This window comes from Rattus norvegicus, chromosome 19 (assembly GCF_036323735.1).
Source record: "Rattus norvegicus strain BN/NHsdMcwi chromosome 19, GRCr8, whole genome shotgun sequence".
Classification (NCBI taxonomy): Eukaryota; Metazoa; Chordata; class Mammalia; order Rodentia; family Muridae; genus Rattus; species Rattus norvegicus.
This window is the reverse complement of record NC_086037.1, coordinates 39419456-39437158: the sequence shown is the minus strand read 5'-3', so window position 1 is coordinate 39437158 and position 17703 is coordinate 39419456. Positions and strand designations below refer to the sequence as shown.

Here is a 17703-nt window from a genome sequence, read left to right as displayed (position 1 = left end):
AGCAAGGACATGGTGATCACATCCTTCCCTCTTCTGTATGTTCTGGATGAGCTTTGTTAAAATTCCAATATTGCAAAAAGCTTTTTATAGGGCCCGTAACATTAAGGGTCACTATGCCCTGTTCTATCTAAAATGGCCTAATCAGAACTGACTACCAGATAACACTTCCTGCAATCCTAATATGAGAAGCTTGAACTTTTTGTTTTGACTTTTTCTTTTCTCTTTCTTTCTTATTTTTTGCTATATAAGTTGAGAGAAAGATAGTTAGGGCCATGAATTTGCCCCCAAAATTTGAACTATGGATGTGAACAATCTGTGTTAGTGTGTGCATTCTATAAAGTAATCATTTTTTACTATGATAGATGCTTTTGTGTTTGGTTTGGTGGCCGTTTCCCAGTGTACAGGTGCTGGGACCTCGTTCTATCCAATTAATGATGTTTATAGCTTTATTTTAGATGTTTATGTGCACCCCTATATCTCTTGACTATTTTATTTTTCTGATAGAAGCTCATGGTATATCTTACTCAGGCCTGTGAGCAGTGCTCCTTTGGCGACATTGGTGCAGAGAGGAGAACCCCACAAACAGCATGAGGTTCCCTTCATTGGTGGCTCCAATATTGCACCTTCCTCTGCCAACTGGTCTCCACACTGATCCTAGCACCATAAAGACATCAACTCTTTCTCCTAAGGAATTTTCTGGCAATTGTCGATTGCTAAGCACATGACTTCATGAGTGTTCCCCTAACACACCCCCATGTTGTAACTAACCATGCAGGCTATTTCTTGATGCACCCATACATAATGAGACAGGAGAACTTTTGACTGCATATTCAAACTGGTATGAAATCTCAGGAATTTTTAATGGCTAACACTGGTGAATGAGGACAATTTGAGTTAGGATGAGACATTTTGGGTCAAGATATGGAAGGAAACGTTCATTTAGATGCATAGGAACTACTAAGGTTTTTTATAATCATGCTTTTAGCAAAATTTGGCTTTGGAAGCAGGAGATGCTCAGTGGCTCTGCCCAGGAAAGGCTCCTGGAAAGGGCACCTCTGCTTATGCTCAGTACAGGGAGATCATTAGCAGGGAGGCAAAGTCTGCTCCCCATGACATAAGCTGTCCCTTCTTGGACATTTTATTGTCTCCTAGAGAGTTCTGGCATCCTCTGTGATGTCACCAGTGTTGTAGTGACAACCAGTGCCCTAGTTTCTCTCAGTCTGAGTCTGGCAGTTACAAGCTAAGACATGTTTTCCCATCTTCACAAGCGATCTGGGAGGGGGAACATCGATTGTGGAGAGACTAGAGTGAAGGAGTCTAGCCTTTCGTCTCAAAGTAATGATGGACAAAGACAGCGCTTCTGGGGAATGTGGAGTAAGTTCTGGGCAGTATATTTTGAGCTTCCTGTCAGGGGGGCTGTAGGCTTAAGCTGACCTTTCTAACAATGGGCCACAACAACTGGAGCATCTGAAAAGGAATTGAATTTCCATGAATATCACAATTCTTGAAAGTCAAGGATTTCAGAACTTTGGTTTACCCATCCCCACAGGGAGGATATGGTAAGGTCAATGCTATTATACTGTGAACTTCTGGTCTTTACTTTTACAGTTCATTTGTTATGTTACATTGATATAATAACACCATCAGGAGTCATGGAGGGTCCACCTTTTCTGAGTTTAGACAGGACAGCAATGTATTTCACTATCATACGAATACGAATAAACAAAGGCTTCTTCTCAAAATATTCATATAACAAATCACCTATCTTATTATAGTCAAAATATACTCACCATTACCGAGAGAGCATTAGAACCGCTTCCACAGAAACAGGACATAGCACAACATAGCTTAAGGCCAAGTGAAAAAAACTTTTTCTTCTTCAGGGTGGCCTTCCAGCCCCTACTTGTATCTGTCACCAGGCCTTTCTTGATCCTGCCTGGGAGCTGCATCTCTATGTCTTAATAATTCCTTCTTTTTTCTTTTGTTTTAAAAGAAACACTTTCCATAACATAGCTAAAGTCCTTGTGGGGGTTTAATCATGTAAAAATAAAGCAACATAATACATAATGTACATAAGATTATGGCAAAACTAGCTCCTCCCAAGCTATGGAAAATCCTTTGAAGCCAAGCCTTGGGATCTAATCCTGTCAATTGATCAGCCAATAATTTAGCTATTTCCATAGGGGTATATCTTCTAGCTGTTTACCAAAAGACATTCGAGCATTGTATTTGAAGGCATTAATTACTTTTCTAGCACTTTCATTACCTTCTAAATAGGCTTGAATTAACTTCCAATCATGTTCTGTATCATTATCCATATATTTATTAACACAAAAGTAGTAGGATTTCAATCATATCTTAAATCCTCATATTTTTCAATAAATAACATCTTTCGACCCAACCATTCTACTGTTTGTTTTGAAACATCTACTTGATGTTGAAGTCTAGTATCAATTTTAGTTTGCTCTATCCATAACTCATGTGAATCTTTATGCCAGTCTTCAACAAAATGCTTTGTCTCAATAGATGTTTTTAATGCTATGCTGGAAACCGCTGCCAAAGTAGCAATAGAAATAAGGCATAAAATAGTAGCTACAATGACTCCAATAATTCTTTTACTTCTCCTCATTATTAAAAAGTTCAATAATCATATAATTAAGAGGATCTTGAGACCAATGATGTCCCAAATTAACAGGCATCCATACATATAATTTTTGCTGAATATCATAATAGAATATTGATTTATATTAAACTGAATAGATGAATTAATACATGAATACTAATGACAGTTAGTACAAGCAAATCCATTAGCAAAATTAAATCTACCTATTAAAAAGAAATATGGCATAGGAATACAAGTAGTAACCTTTTCTTTCTTAAATGTTGTAAAATTATACTGAGAGGCAGATTGAGCAGGCCCAGAAAAGCTTCCATTAGCAAGCACACCTTCTTTTAATGCAGTGACAGTCTTCCACAAATGAGCTTGAAACGCAGTAGGATCTTCCACAGAGGCCAGTCGATTATCAGCAAGGCCTCCATCTCCACATTCCATCAGCAAGGATCCATTAAGGCGTTCATTCTCCTCTCAGTTCATCCTGGTAACATTTGACAAATCACAAGTGGTAACATTCCATTCTGAACATGTATCAATAATTGGCCATAAGGACCCCAATTTATTCATTTATCTTGAATAATTTTTCCAAACATGCCAGGGCAATATTTCCAATTGCATGGGAGATATTTTAAGCCTACATAAGTAAACCAAGCACAAATAGGATATACTGGCTCGCTAACAAATGTAATGTTATTCCAATTTTGGTTATAGACCAAGCTGTCAATCCTGGAGCCTGTAACAATTATTCCTGGTAATCGCCAATTTTAATAACCCATTTGTAGGCCTGGTCTCTTTCCTAAACACAAAGGCATCTTTAATCCAGCATAAGGAAAATTATACAAAGCTCCATCACGTCTATTCAAAAGGTCAAATTATTCCAAAGAGATAATAAAATGCTTGGGGTGGTGTATAAAACCACATCTGTTTCCCCGCCAAGTAGCAGGTTCAAATAAAGGTGGATAAGGAATATAGGCCTGATAACTCGCATTGGCCGCAACAGAAGAAACCGTGAGTAAAGCACACACTGCTAAAAATACGTGCTCAGTAGTAAAGGACTTTCCTGTAGGAGACAACATAGTTTTCCTTTCAGGGCTTAATCGCTTCACCTAGGTAATGGGGTTGTCACTGCATCGATCCTTCTCCGTTGTCGTTTGGCGACACAAAGAGAAGCCAGGGCCTCAGTAATGGAGGACACCTCCTTCATCTCCGGAGAACATCCATCAGGAGAGAATGTAGCTGGTTTAACTGGATTCCTCTGAGGGTAGGGAGCAGTTCTTATCATTCTGTGCTTGGATCCGTCTCCCGGGTAACCAGAATTGTCCCCCATCCTGTAAGGAGACAAAATCCTCTCCCCTACATACAATAATGTCCCTTCCTGTCATTCAGCATCTTGGGCAATTTTTATCCATATTGTCTGTTCCATGCCTTCAGGGAGAAGTCCAATAAAGTGTCTATCTGCTCTGCATATAACTTCACCTTGTGGTAAATTAAGAAGATCAATAAAAAATAATGCTTATGCCAATATTACTCTGGGACTGGTATGGCAACTCCATTCAGGCTGTGTAAGGTCATCTCTTTTCCTCCTTTTTAATTTTATAATTTGTCATTTCAGGGTATGGTGAACTCTTTCAACAAAAGCTTGTCTTGTGGATGGTATTCTATACCAGTAATATGTACAATATGATATCATTGACAAAATGGTTTTTTTTTTTTGCTCTGATTGGTATTTTATTTCTCCTTTACAAGTTCCACATAATAGACAAAGGCTTTTTGACAACATTGTTATCTTTGCTGAAAATGATCATATAATCATTTTAAACAGCACAAATGTGCACATACAGGACTGAGGTTTCTGCAGCCTGTAAACACCTCTGTGGGTTTAATGAGGGAAAATGCAATATACTGACAATTCAACTGTAACTCTTAGAAAACCACCGGTTTCGTTACCAAGCACGAGTGTCCTGTACAGGGACCTATCATCCCAGATGGCAATGAGTTCAAGCCTAGGGCAGCCAGGAGCAGCTCCCCACACTAGCTAGGAAGACCCTCCCCACCCAGCACTTCTTCCAAGTGCTCCTTAACCTCATCACAGGTGACAGCAGTCGCCCCAAGAGAGGACAGAGCAGCAGACACAGTGGTTGTGGTTCCCAAGTGTTGTGTGCGGCATTTCACATCCAGCGTCTCAGGAACGTGTCCATGCAAGCATGAGTACCATTCTTTAGACTGCTCCCCTCATTTCTCGAGTGAGGGGACCAGGCCTTCCTAATTCACTTTAGGTGCCTGGGATAACAAAGTATTTCACCAGAAGGGGTGTAAGCAGTGCTATCTGATAAGAATACAAAGAAGGAAAAAGCAGATATCTTAAAGAAAACGTGTGTTCTATTCACACTAAAAATATCAGACCAATGCACAATATACTGCAAAACTGTAACACAATACAGCCAAACCCAATGTTCAAATATTGAACTGTTCAAGCATGTAAACATCATCTTCTGAAAGACAAACTGGATTCTTATTTTGTAGCTACTTTTGTGTAACTTAAAAAACTGCTGTCCCTCAACAAGGTCTGACACTGTCTTGGTACTTGTTAGGAAGTTCGATGAGACAATGTAAGCTCAACAGTCAACTCCCAGGATCTCCCAGCGCTCATTTTCAGCATTCGTCCGAGGACTGGGCATCATCTTCATCCCTCACTTCTCGGTATCTCCCTGAAGACTCCCCTTCTGGATTGTAGCTCTGCTTTGTAATATTCAGTCTCTCGGCTAGTTTCTGTGCTGCGAGCTTTGCCCACATCTCCTCATAATTCTGCTTCTGCTCTTTCTGCAGAGCCAGCGACTCTTCTATGGAGAGCAGCTGTGCAGGCAGGTGGTGGAGCAGAAGAAGGCGAGCTGCTGTGACATCATCAAGATGCTGCCTAGCCCTGTGTCGCTGCTCTTCTGAGGAGACTGAGCCCTCTGACAATGACTTGGTAAGTCACTCTGTTGTGTGGGTAACACATTGGTCTTAAACTTATGAAGAGGAGGCACTGGGTTTCTAGCTCGCATTTCTAGCACTTTCATGTAATGAGGCTTCTTAGGAGTCTCACTCTGCAGTTCTGGAAAGTTCTCAGTGCTGGTGTTTTCTTCTGAGGGTTCAGTCTGGTCTGCAGTTGTGATCTTTTGCAATTTAGTGATAAACAGACTGTCGACGCTGCTGGAAATCTCTTCCGCTTGACTTGAATGCTGGGGGAGATGTTCATTAACTTCAGATGAGGGAGCCTGGGCTGTGATGCAGACAGACAGGCTGTTATTCACTGTGCAGCCAGTCTCCAAAGTCTCTTCATTGCCTTTGTGGGTGAGCTGTGTAGGCCCCTGTATTTCTGAGGTTGTTTTAGATGATTCAATGTCTACTGACCAACATTCAGGAACTAATGATGAAGTATCAAGCATCAGGTCAGAATTCTGGGCCTTGTCTATGTCGGTATCAACTCTTGTGGTTGCTTTATGCCTTAGCTTACAGTCAACACTAACAGGATGAAGTAGTTCAGTTCTCCCTCTGACCTCTTCACTTTCTGAAATGGCAGCTCTCAGTTTGGCAGTGGTGTCTGAGATCTGTTTACCTTTGTCGGACAATTTGCAAATGAATTTTTCTTTGCGCAAAAGTCTCTCCTGGTGCCTCAACCTCTCCTGCAGCTCTGCCAATCTCTGATGCCCCAAGTCCTCAGGAACTGGGGGCTCGAAGCCGAGGGGCAGGGAGCACATTATGCATGGGCTGAGGGTGGCCCCGCAGGCAGGGTTCCCCAGCCGGGCCCATGGAGGTCTCAGGCTCCTTGGAAGGCAGCAACTCTGGAACACGTGCAGGAGTCGCCATTTTCCCGGAAGAGCCGACAAAATTGTTTAAATTGATAAGAAATATATGTTGGTCCATTATCAGTTTTAATTTTAGAAGGCGGTCCCATAACAGCAGAAGTTTCCAATAGATGCTGTATAACATGAGCAGTGCGTACTCCTGGCAATGGTGTAGCCCATACAAATTTTGAAAAATTATCTATGCTTACATGTATCTAGGAAAGGCGACCAAACTCAGAAATATGGGTTCCATCCATCTGCCACGATGTATTAGGTTGCATTCTTCTGGGATTAATTTCAGATGGAATACATTTTATAAGTGAAGGCTTACAAATAGGACAATTAGCAATAATTTGTTTGGCTTCAGAATAGAGAACCTTATATTTAATATGCAAATATCCTGTATTGGCATGATTATGACTGTTTTCTTCTGGGGTAGCAAATGCCACTAATTGATCTACCATATGATTGCCATGTGTTAAAGATGGTGGCAATCTTGAATGTGATCTAATATGTGTAATAAATATTCTAGAGTTTCAGAATAACAATAGTCCTTTAATATGTGAGAATAACATTTAATATAGGCTTAGATGTAGAAACAACAGCAGTTGCAATATTCTGTACTACTCCTACAACATAAGCTGACTCGGCTATAATATTTTTACATCATGAGTAAAATCCGGCAATACATTAATTACTGCTAATACTTCATTTTGTTGTACTGACCCAAAAGAAGATTCTTGTCCCCAAAATTTATCTTTGGTCCAATAAGCCGCTTGGTCTTAGAGCCATCTGTAAACACAGTAACAGCAGATGGTAATGGATCAACAGAAATTAGTGTATTTATCAAAAATTTTTTTTTGTTTTCTAAAGCAATCCCAGAATTTACTATGGGGAAAATGAAATTCAATATTTCCAGGGTAAGAAATCATGGTTAATTGAAAAACCTCAGACGTCTGCATTAAATATTCCACTTTATTTTTGCTTAATGGGAAAACAATAGCAGCACAATCATATCCCCACAGTGTAACAGGTCTTTGTATGCCTTGCTCAATAATTAAAGAACTTTGTTCCTCATAAGTTGTTAATGTTTTGTTAAAGTTATATTTAATATATATCCATTCTAAAGGCAACTCATCCTGAGCAAAAGTGCCTGTAGGATATTCAAGAGTATTTAAACATATAATTTAATAACTCTATCTGGGTCAATCCAGGGTACAAATTTGCATCTTTCCATTTTCAGGAAAGATATCCTTGCATGCCATCATATAAGCATTGGTATCCCCAGTCTCCTTTATAGGTAATAATGCTCTCCTGTACTCTTTATTAGCATTTTCAAAAGCAAGCATTTTCAGCATTTGTCCTCCTGCTTCCTTTCCTACCACTGTTCTTTCCAACGTTAATTTTAGTATACATAAAAACTTAATGTATTGTTCATAGAAAGCTACTAACTTTTTCTTTCTTTCTTTTTTTTTTTTTCCGGAGCTGGGGACCGAACCCTAGCAAGCGCTCTACCACTGAGCTAAATCCCCAACCCACTACTACCTTTTTCAACCAACTGGTATCATCCTTTACACTAAGTCGGTTGGGCCACACCTTGAACTGATGCTGGCCTAATTATAGGAAAAGAAAAAGCAGGTGAATTCTTCATCGTTGTCATCAGAATCTAATCCTTAATATGTCATCCTCGGGAAACGACTTAGAAAAAACTGCTTCAGGCAGTGGTGCAGACAGCAAAACTTTTACTTTCGCTTTCGTCTTAATGAAGCTGTAGCTTCTTGTTCTATATTCGTTATTACCCTGTCTGCATTCATGGCCTTGAACACAGTAAAAATAACAGCCCAAAGAGACCAGGAATTGGAATCTTTTTGCCCTGCCTGACAGCCTTTTCCACCTTAGCTTTCACTTTGACCCAGATACCAGAATTCCTGGAACCCTGGTCAGGGAACCATGGAGTTCACTCTCTTGCTGTCTCTAAACACTTTTCTAAACCAGACTGAGAGACATGACTTCCCTGCTCTCTTAAAGATGCTTAAGCATAGCGAGATGAAGAGAAGATTTATCTTGTCCCATTTCCTTGTAATAAAATGTACTTACCTTATCTGACTGTCCTGACTTACCTTCAGGGACCCCGTTCTGGTGCCAAAGGTCAACGTCTAGTGTGTTGGGAGCCCTGGGTCGGGTCACATTCCTTTCTGTGTTTCCTGATGGTCAGTGGCCATGCCACTCCAGCATGCGTTGAAATGAACCAGTCTGCTGCCACCACCACCACCGATTTGGTTTTGTAAATAAAGTTTTATTGACATCACCATACTCAGCATTTACATCCTGTTCACTGCTGCTTCTGGCTGCAGCTGCAGGGCTTAGGAGCCACAGAGCCCCTCAGGCTCCCACACACTGAGAGCATTGACCATTTGCCTTGTTTGTGAAAGAGGTGACTGAGCCCTGTGCTGGAGGTGGCCTTTCCGTGCCCCTTAACCCATAGCATAGGTCTCTGTGCCATCTTCTCCCTTTGCTCTGGGGTGCACTTCCTGATACATTTCTGTTAGCTCTTGTGACTTCCAGAGCATTGGGGCTTGCAAATTGAATTTTGATGGCACCAGGAATAGACCTGATAGCAGGGTGTGGGACACTCCCTATGGGGACCCTGCCCAGGGGAATAAGCTTACTTTTCCAGCCAACTCCCTGAACAGTGAGCCTTTGTGGGACAAGGTACTTCAAGACATGATTTGACCTCTCTGCAGTGCACCCAATCCCCAGATTGTCTCAGATGTCCCCCAGAGAGTTTGTGTAAGTGAGTGTCCCCAGTAGAGGCAGCATTCTGTGTGGTAGCATTGCCATGGCATCCAGGAAAGTCAAAACCAGAGGGACATGTCGGGCAGTTGGAAGCAGATGTCTGCGTCCATGCGGAGAAGGATGGACTAGACACTCCTACAGGGGGTGAGCTGAGAAGCACTTCCTTGGCTTTTTCACAGCCGTGTAGGCTGCATGCCATGCTGTGTACCCATGCTGTGCTGAAGCCCCAGGCTTTGATTCTCCCACAGCTGCTGTGTCCTGGGGCCAGGGTAGGATTAAGCAGACTTCAGCAGGAGAAAGGTGAAAACCCTGGTTGAGATGTGGGGATGGCACAGTCATACCACACCTGCGCATGAGGCCCCTGACTTAGAGCCGTATAGCATCTGTGACAAGCCAGCTGTGGTGACATTCATCTGCAATCCCAGCCCATGGGGGGTAGAGGCAGTAGGATCAGTTGTTTAATTATCCTTGGCTACAAGGCAAGTTCGAGGCCAGCCTGGGCAAGTTTGTCTATGAAAATAATACAAAATGAGGTCTTGACTCTGAGCACCACAGTCTGTACCTGGCATGGTTGCCCCACCCAGGTAAGAAACCCCTCTGTCCAGAGACCATAACTTCAGGAGACCCCTGGCCAAGTGTCTATACAGCGCCCTGTTTGACTGGACTGTGCTGAGGACCAACCACGCCCTCCTCAACAGGAAGGACATGGGAGAAGCTTTTTCTGTGAGGTCCCGGGCCCTGAGACGGCCAATAATAAACCCTGTCCTTGGGAAAAGCCATGGAGACTAGGAACCCACGGGATCTCTGCAAACACCAGGGCTGGCAGAGGACTCTGATCCTCTACAGCAGCTGCTCTCAATCTGTGGGTTCTGCATCAGAGCTCCTGCACACCAGACATTTACATTACAGTTCCTCACAGTAACAAAGTGACACTTATGAAGTAGCTCTCCAATAAGTTTATGTTGGGATGACAACGACATGAGGAACTGAAATAAAGAGTCACAGGATTAGGAACGGTAAGAACCGCTATTCTATAGGAACCCAGGCATCTGCACTCGGTGTCTGGAAGTGTGATAGGCTAGGCTTCACCCTCAGCCATGCCAGCATGTGGGCACCAAGCCTAGGTTCCACCCCAATGCTTCCTGGATCTGTGCAGGCCTGGTTCCATCAAGAAGTAATAAAGGAACCCTTGGCAAAAAACACTGGGTACCAAACAGGTCAGGAAAACACACCCCCTATTCTGCAACCCTCCTCAGGAGGGCTAGTCTTCCCAGGAGACCCTGGCTATAACCAAACCTTGTCTCCCAGTGCTTGCCCATTGGTGTCTTGGCCATATTCAGATTTGAGAACTTTGAACAGAATAGCTTTGAGCAGATACACCAACAAGCAGTTGCAGTCCTACTTCACCCAGCACACCTTCAAGCTGAGGCAGGTGAGAGTGGAAACCTATTCCCCAGCCCAGCCCAGCCATCACCCTGAATGTCAGCTGTGTCCCTCAGTATCAGCAGGATGGGGCCTGGGCACCCTAAGTTCCCCAGATACTAAAGCTATGTCCTTGAACTCAGTGCCATGCTCAGCCCTTCCAGCCTCTTTCAACCCTTCTGGAAGCTCAGCTGCTCCTGCAGCAAGGCAGTAGTGTACACATTCTGTCAGGTCATTTGTGTGTGTCTACAGCTGGTCAGAGCCTGTCCCCTCTGGTCCTTTCTTTTGCCATGTTTGCCTTTCTGAGGAGGCAGGACCCACAGGTATGGGAGGCAGCCACATGCATATTCTGCAGCCATGTCTGATTCCTCTGAGCCTCAGTCCCACTTACACACCTACCCTCCAACCTCCCCACTCCATGTCACCCCTGGGGCTCTGTAAACCCTCCTGCTTTCTGTCTTTATATAATTGGTGACACTCCAGCCCTCAGTCAGTGGTATCATACAGTGTTAGTTTGTCTTTGCACTGCCTGGAGGTCTGACTTAGGAGAATGGCTACCATTCTCATTCCTGTTCAAGGGTCAGAATCCCATTCCTATGTAAGGCTGAATAATACTCCAGCACATGGCTGTGCCATGTTGAATTAACACAGTCACCTATGGATTTTATATTTTGGCTTGTAAACACACACATGTAAGCCTCAAGTCACACCCAAGTGGAGAATTGCTGGAGTCCGCTATGGGTTTCTGAACCGTCTAAGAGACCATCCTGTCCACAGTTCATAGAGCACCATCTCCTCATTGCTCACACAGCATGAGGAGATTAACAGGGGTTAATTTGGCTTCTCTGGCTCACAAATGCTGCCACACTAGCCCTAGCATCTTTCTGTATAGCAGTGAAATTTAGAACCCATGAGGCTGCCTGCTTACTTGCTCAAATATAGAAAGTTCCTCCTTGCCTGCTTTGAGACTGAGTCTCATGCAGCCCAGGCTGGCTTTGATCTCACCATTAGTTAAGATGGCCATGAACTCCTGGTTCTTGTGCCTCAGACTTCTCTGAGTGCTGGGTGACAGGTATGCATCACTCTTAAGTCCTGCCACTGGGACAAGAGTGAGCAGAGCCAGCTCTGAAGCACACACTTTGCTGGTGTCAGTGATGACTGACTTATGATCCTGTCTTCCTTGCCCATGGCCCTTCTCCTTGGTGCATGCCATCCTTCCTCCCTGTGACTCATGGGGGACACCAAGCCTGAGGATGTCAGGAAGAAGTTTACTTACTTCACTGGGTTGGAGGCTGTTAGGTTCCTGCGTCAGTAGGTGAGATTCAAGCTAGAAGGTTTGTGGCATGAGAAACGGGAACAGAACTGGAATGGCAGGAACAATCGTCGCCTGGCTCTGAGAAGACCAGGTGGGCAGAAATTCATCGTTGGGCAGGTAGTGAGCTCAAGACCAGGCTGGGCATTGCTCAGCGCATGTGAACAGGTGTGCTTACATGGATACGTGTTTCCCCCGTATGGTCACCACTTATCCAGGTATCATAGACTGTCCAAGGAGCTTTTTATGTTTTAACATTGTGCGTGTTTGTGTGTCCATACATACATATACGCACATATATTCGTACACATACACAAAAATGCATACATGTAAACACACACATACACATGCCTACACACGTACATGTATACACACATACACACAAATACATATACACATACATGCACACACATACACACATACATACATACACATACATATACAAACATACAAACAGACCTACACGCACATACAGACAGACATATACACATATACATGCATACACATACATGCAAACACACATTCATATACACACATACATACAGACATATACACACACACATTAGTACACATACAAAAACAGGCACACATGCAAACACACCAATACATATGCATACACACATGCATGTACACACACACATACACATATATGGAGACATACATGCATACACAGATACACATGCATATACACATACACATGCATACACACATACACATATACACATACACACATACACACAAAAACACACATATATACACACATACACACCTACACATACATATACACACATGCAAGCAGAACTATACACACATACAGACAGACATATACACACATACACATATACATGCATACACATACATGCATACACACATTCATATACACACATACATACAGACATATACATACATACACACATACATGTAAACCCGTGAGTGGAAGCCAGAGGACAGCTTGGCCCTTGGTTCTCTCCTTTTTACCACATGGGTCCTGGATATTGAGTCAAGCTCATCAGACTTGACAGCAAGCCCCTTTACCTGTAGAGCCCTCCTGTTGGCTGCCAATCACCTCTTTCCACAAATTCTATCCATGGTGGAATGTTTACAGTTGTTATTCTCATGATTCCTTCAGCAATAGTGCAGTCATCATTTATACTGCATTAGGACTTATAATTCATGTAGATGTCAGGAGAGCTGGAGGCATGGATCAAGAAGAGAGCCGTTGCCTAGAATCTCCAATGAGGGAATGGGGGTGTCTCAGTGGTGGTGCCGCTGCTGAGCTTGTACACGGCCCTCAGTTCAACCACACTGTGTGCAGGGAACCCCTTTCTGAAGCCAGGTCAGTGAGTGCCCTCCTTAACCTTTTTCACCTTTCAGGAGAAGTACCAGGGTGAGGGCATCTCATGGCACAACATTGACTACACCGACAATGTGGGCTGTACCCACCTCATCAGCATGAAGCCCACTGGCATCTTCTACCTGCTGGACGAGGAGAGCAAGTGAGTGTCCCTGCCCCATCTGTCTGCCACATGCCAGTGTGGGGACAAGTCAGGTTCCCTGAGCTGCTCAGCTTCTCACACTCATCTTCTGAGTCCCTAGGCATCACTTCTACCCAGGACTTGTCCAGCAGGCTCTGTAAACAGCAGGCAAAGGGCTCCCCTGTGCTAGCTTCACACATCTTCATGGGAGGCCCAGCACAAGCAGCTCAGAGCAGGGCTAGGGCTGTGCAGAGCCAGCAGTGTGTGCTGTGGGGGGAAGGGAGGGAGGCCTCTCAGTCACCCAGGTGCCTTTGCAGAAATCTGGAGGCTTTGACTTTGTTGCTACTGTGATGGCAATTCTATTCCCTCTCCTGATCCTGGGAACTGTCAGAGACTTAGTGTCCCACTTCCTGACAGACTCCTCTAGAAACAAAAGGAGAGACCTGAGGAGCTTCCCTGTCCATGGTGATTTCCCTGTGCCAAGGCAGGAGGCTGCTCACCATGCAGAGGCCAAGAAGTAGAGAGGCAGGTGAAGCTTCTGCCTGCTGTGGCCAAAGCCCTAGGCTGCATCCCTAGCACTGAATAATGGACCTGTTCCTCTAGCACCTGGGAGATGGAGACAGGAGGATAGCGAGTCCAAGGTCATTCTTGGGTACATCTTACATCAAGGCCAACCTGGGCTACATAAGACCCCGTGTTAAAAACAGAAGCCAAGAGCAGGGGTAGAGTCCAGAATCCCCTGCAGCTTTTTATCCTCAGAATCCTGACTCCTCCCACAAGGCCCAATTCCTGAGAGTCCTAGCATCCTGCTGCAGACCCTGTGTGTACCTCAGGCCAAATCTCCACCCAGTGAGGCAGAGCTCAGACAGGAGAAGAGGAGGCAGCTCTTGACTGGCAGTTGCATGAGCTTGGCCTTGTCTGAGAAAAGCAGCTAGGAGCAGGATGCCACTACAGGACGTGTGACAAGGCAGTCATGTGTCAGGCTGGGTGCATTTGTTAGGTGTGGTATGTTGTTGGGTGGCAGGTATGCACTGTGCATGCAGAATCTGAGGAACTTCTTTGCTGGCTTGTTTCCTCCAGTCATATGCTCCCTGGGACTCAGGTCATCAAGCTCGGCCCCAAGTACCCTCACCTGCTCAACTGTCTCCCTGGCTCTAACTTGAATCCTGAAAGAGCCATGCTGACATTACTGCAACATTTTCTTCTTTTCTATTCTTTTGTTTTTGTCCTTAGACAGTGAATGCCGCAACACCCAGACCTTCTTCCCAGCCTGAATGGTTATATCTCCACTTCCAGACAGACCTCCTCCCACATGTAGCTGTAGATTCCCCCAGGGCCGGGCATCTTCCACACATCTGGCTCTGCCTATATTTAGAGTGAGTTCAGGACCAACAAGGTGTGCCAAAACCCAGGGAGGTGTTGCTGTCCCTGGAGACAAAATAGCCAGGTACAAGGAACCTCTTGCTCGCTCCATCTGCCTCCCTCCAGGGGCAGAACAGAGCCTGGCTTCACCTGTTAGGCCATGCTCACACTCCCTGTGGGGAGAAGGAGCCTGACACCACAGCTCTAAGACACTGGCCCAGGTACACATGGATCCAAAGCCAGAGGCTCCAGTACGGGATCTGAGATGCTGCATGGGAGATCAATAGAAGCCAGCAAATCTGCTCAACAGTGGAGAGGAGAGCAAAGACAGTCTATTGGGGTGTATGAGGGGCCAGGAAGCCCAATGATTGGTTAACCCTGTAGTCCCACATTGGCCACATTGATATGTCCAGGACATGGTGAGAAGCTGTCAATGGGCCAGCTTGGTAGCTCAGTCAGATTATGATGACTGCCACCAAGCCTGAACATCTGAGCTCAATCCCCAGGGTCCACAAGATGCATGGAGAAAACCAACCCTTGTAGGCTATCTGACCTCCACACATGACTGAACCGTGTGTGTGTGTGTGTGTGTGTGTGTGTGTGTGTGTGTGTGTGTGTTCTGCCTGCATATGTGCCTGGTGCCCACAAATGTCATAAGAGGGTCTGATTCCTTGGAACTGGAGTTACCCTGGTTGTGAGGTGTCATTTGGATACTGGAGAACAGCTAATGCTCTTCATGGCTGAGTTATCTCAACAGGCCTCCACCTTGATTCTTGAGATTAGGTTTCTCAGCAGATTGGAAACTCATATTCTGTGGCTAGGCTTGTCTGCCAGCAAGGTCCCTGCATCTTCTGTCTCTGTATGCCACACCTGTCTTTTACACGGTTCTGTCCTCACACATGCACAGCAGGTACTACCCACTGAACCATCTTGCCTTTTCTCTATGCTTATTTTGTAAGTGGCCACGTGTCCTTCACAGCGCTCTGCTTTTTGTTCAAAGATGTTGCAAGGGGTGAATGTGGATTCCTAGGCCCACTTGGCTTCTCAGCTCTGCTCTTGGGGTCCCTGAACTTAACAGGATTCTCAGGGACTGACAAGATGGCTGAGTAAGTACAGGCTAAGGCCCTGAGTTTGATTCCCTAGATTCACATGGTAGGAGAGAACCCACTCTAGCAACGTGACTTTTACATGTGACCTTCACACTTGTGCTGGGGCATGCACAACAGTACCTTATAGCCACAATTAGTACCTTGTCACCCTAGCCCAAAGTTGAGCTGCAGGAGGACTACTAGTGCCTCGGGGTGGGCCACTCTGCAACTATGTCACCTGTAGCCAGGCCCTGCATGAGAAAAGAACTAGCCCTACTCTGCTGTCTCAGAAGGCTGACGATTACAGGGAGGGTGTGAGGATCAGCTTGTCCTTACTTGGGACCTAGGGGTCTCTAGATCAGTGGGAACAGCACCTCTTCCTGGCTAGCAGAGCTGGGTTCCAGCTCTGTGGATGACAGACATCCTAGGCTGCAGCAGTCTTGGGCTTTGGCCTTTCAAGTGTGTGGCCCCCAGATCTATTAAGAGTGCCCCCAGATCTGCTAGAACACAGCATCTTTCAGATGCCAGAAGAGATGGTCTCAGGTGAGGGGTCTGCAAGTGCCCAAGCCGATAGCATTAGGTCATGGTGCAGTGTGAGCAGCTTCTGCTGGGCAGACCACACACCAGCTTATTCTGGGCCCAGCACACAGAGTGCATGCACTGGGACGGCTGTGGCTCAGCTTGGGACAGTCTGTGAGGAGGACAACTAAATAGACGTGGCAATTCACAAACCCAGAGATTGAGACAAGTCTGTAGTTCCATAGCCAGGACTTGCTCTGAAGTTTGGAAGTCTTGAGTATGTGCCTATGGGGACTTTGGGGACCACTGTGTCCCTACCACAGATCGAACCTTGAAAACTGTGGAAAGACCTGAACAAATCTGCCCAGAAACTGAGCAACACCCCAACACCAGAGGTGCCACCCTGCTCTATTCTGAGCTGCCTCAACTGTGCACAGCAGGTCTCACCCCTTCCCCATATCCCCTCCCCCACTCCTCTTTGCCTTGCTTCCTGCCTATGTCTTCTGACCTTGACTCTTCTGCCCTTTGCCCCTGGTCTGATCTCAAGGGCAAATGCTTCCTGGAATCAGAAGGGTTATGTCCTGGTTGTGGAAGATTGGGCAGCAACGGTGGGTTCTACAAACTAAGGAGGAACTGTGCTCCACCTCCCTGCATGTGAGCCCTGAGCACAGACCCCGGGTAAGGGCTGTGCACTCATGACCTAGGCCTTAAGAGACCAAAGGTATCAGCTGATAGTGGACAGTGAGTAGACATGTAAACAATCTGGAGTTGGTATGTAGGTCCAGGACAGAGTGCTGGGGGTTGCACTGATGCATGCGTATACATGAGCAGACACACACACACACACACACACACACACACACACACACACACACACACACACACACACACCAGTCTGCTGTGTTTATTGGAAAGCACTTAATTCATACCAGAAACCCCTAGTCTGCCAACACCAGCCAGAACAGTCTTTGTGAGAGCAGAGGGCCTTGTTTGGTGCACACCTACAGAGCCACCTTGTATTTGTGGTGGTATTGGTCAACTGTTGGGTCATGGTGAACTTGGAACTGGTTCTCACTTGGGGGAATGTAACTATTAACTATGATAAGCCCAAAGACCAAAGCAACACAGGAGGGAAACATTTATTTTGGGTCATAGTCATTTGGAATAGACACTGGGAATCTAACCCTGGTGCTCTGTTAGAGCATCAAGCCCTCTTAAGTGTGGAGACACCTCTCCAGCCTTTTGATGAGAAGTTTTCCTATGTAGCCAGGATGGCCTTGAACCCCCT

The 17703-nt window shown here is 45.2% G+C and overlaps 1 long non-coding RNA gene and 1 pseudogene across 2 annotated transcripts; one reads left to right on the top strand and one right to left on the bottom strand.

Annotated features, from left to right (window-relative positions):
• Positions 1-356: 356 nt before the first annotated feature.
• LOC134483315 (uncharacterized) lies at positions 357-17333 on the top strand. Of its 2 annotated transcripts, XR_010060140.1 has the most exons (4): positions 357-1374; positions 5441-5582; positions 13346-13467; positions 14680-17333. It is a non-coding gene; the product is annotated as an uncharacterized LOC134483315 (long non-coding RNA). The 2 variants fall into 2 exon arrangements; XR_010060139.1 differs by having other exon boundaries at positions 365-1374; positions 13346-17333.
• LOC120098580 (DNA-directed RNA polymerase II subunit GRINL1A-like) lies at positions 5087-6382 on the bottom strand (annotated as a pseudogene).
• Positions 17334-17703: the final 370 nt, after the last annotated feature.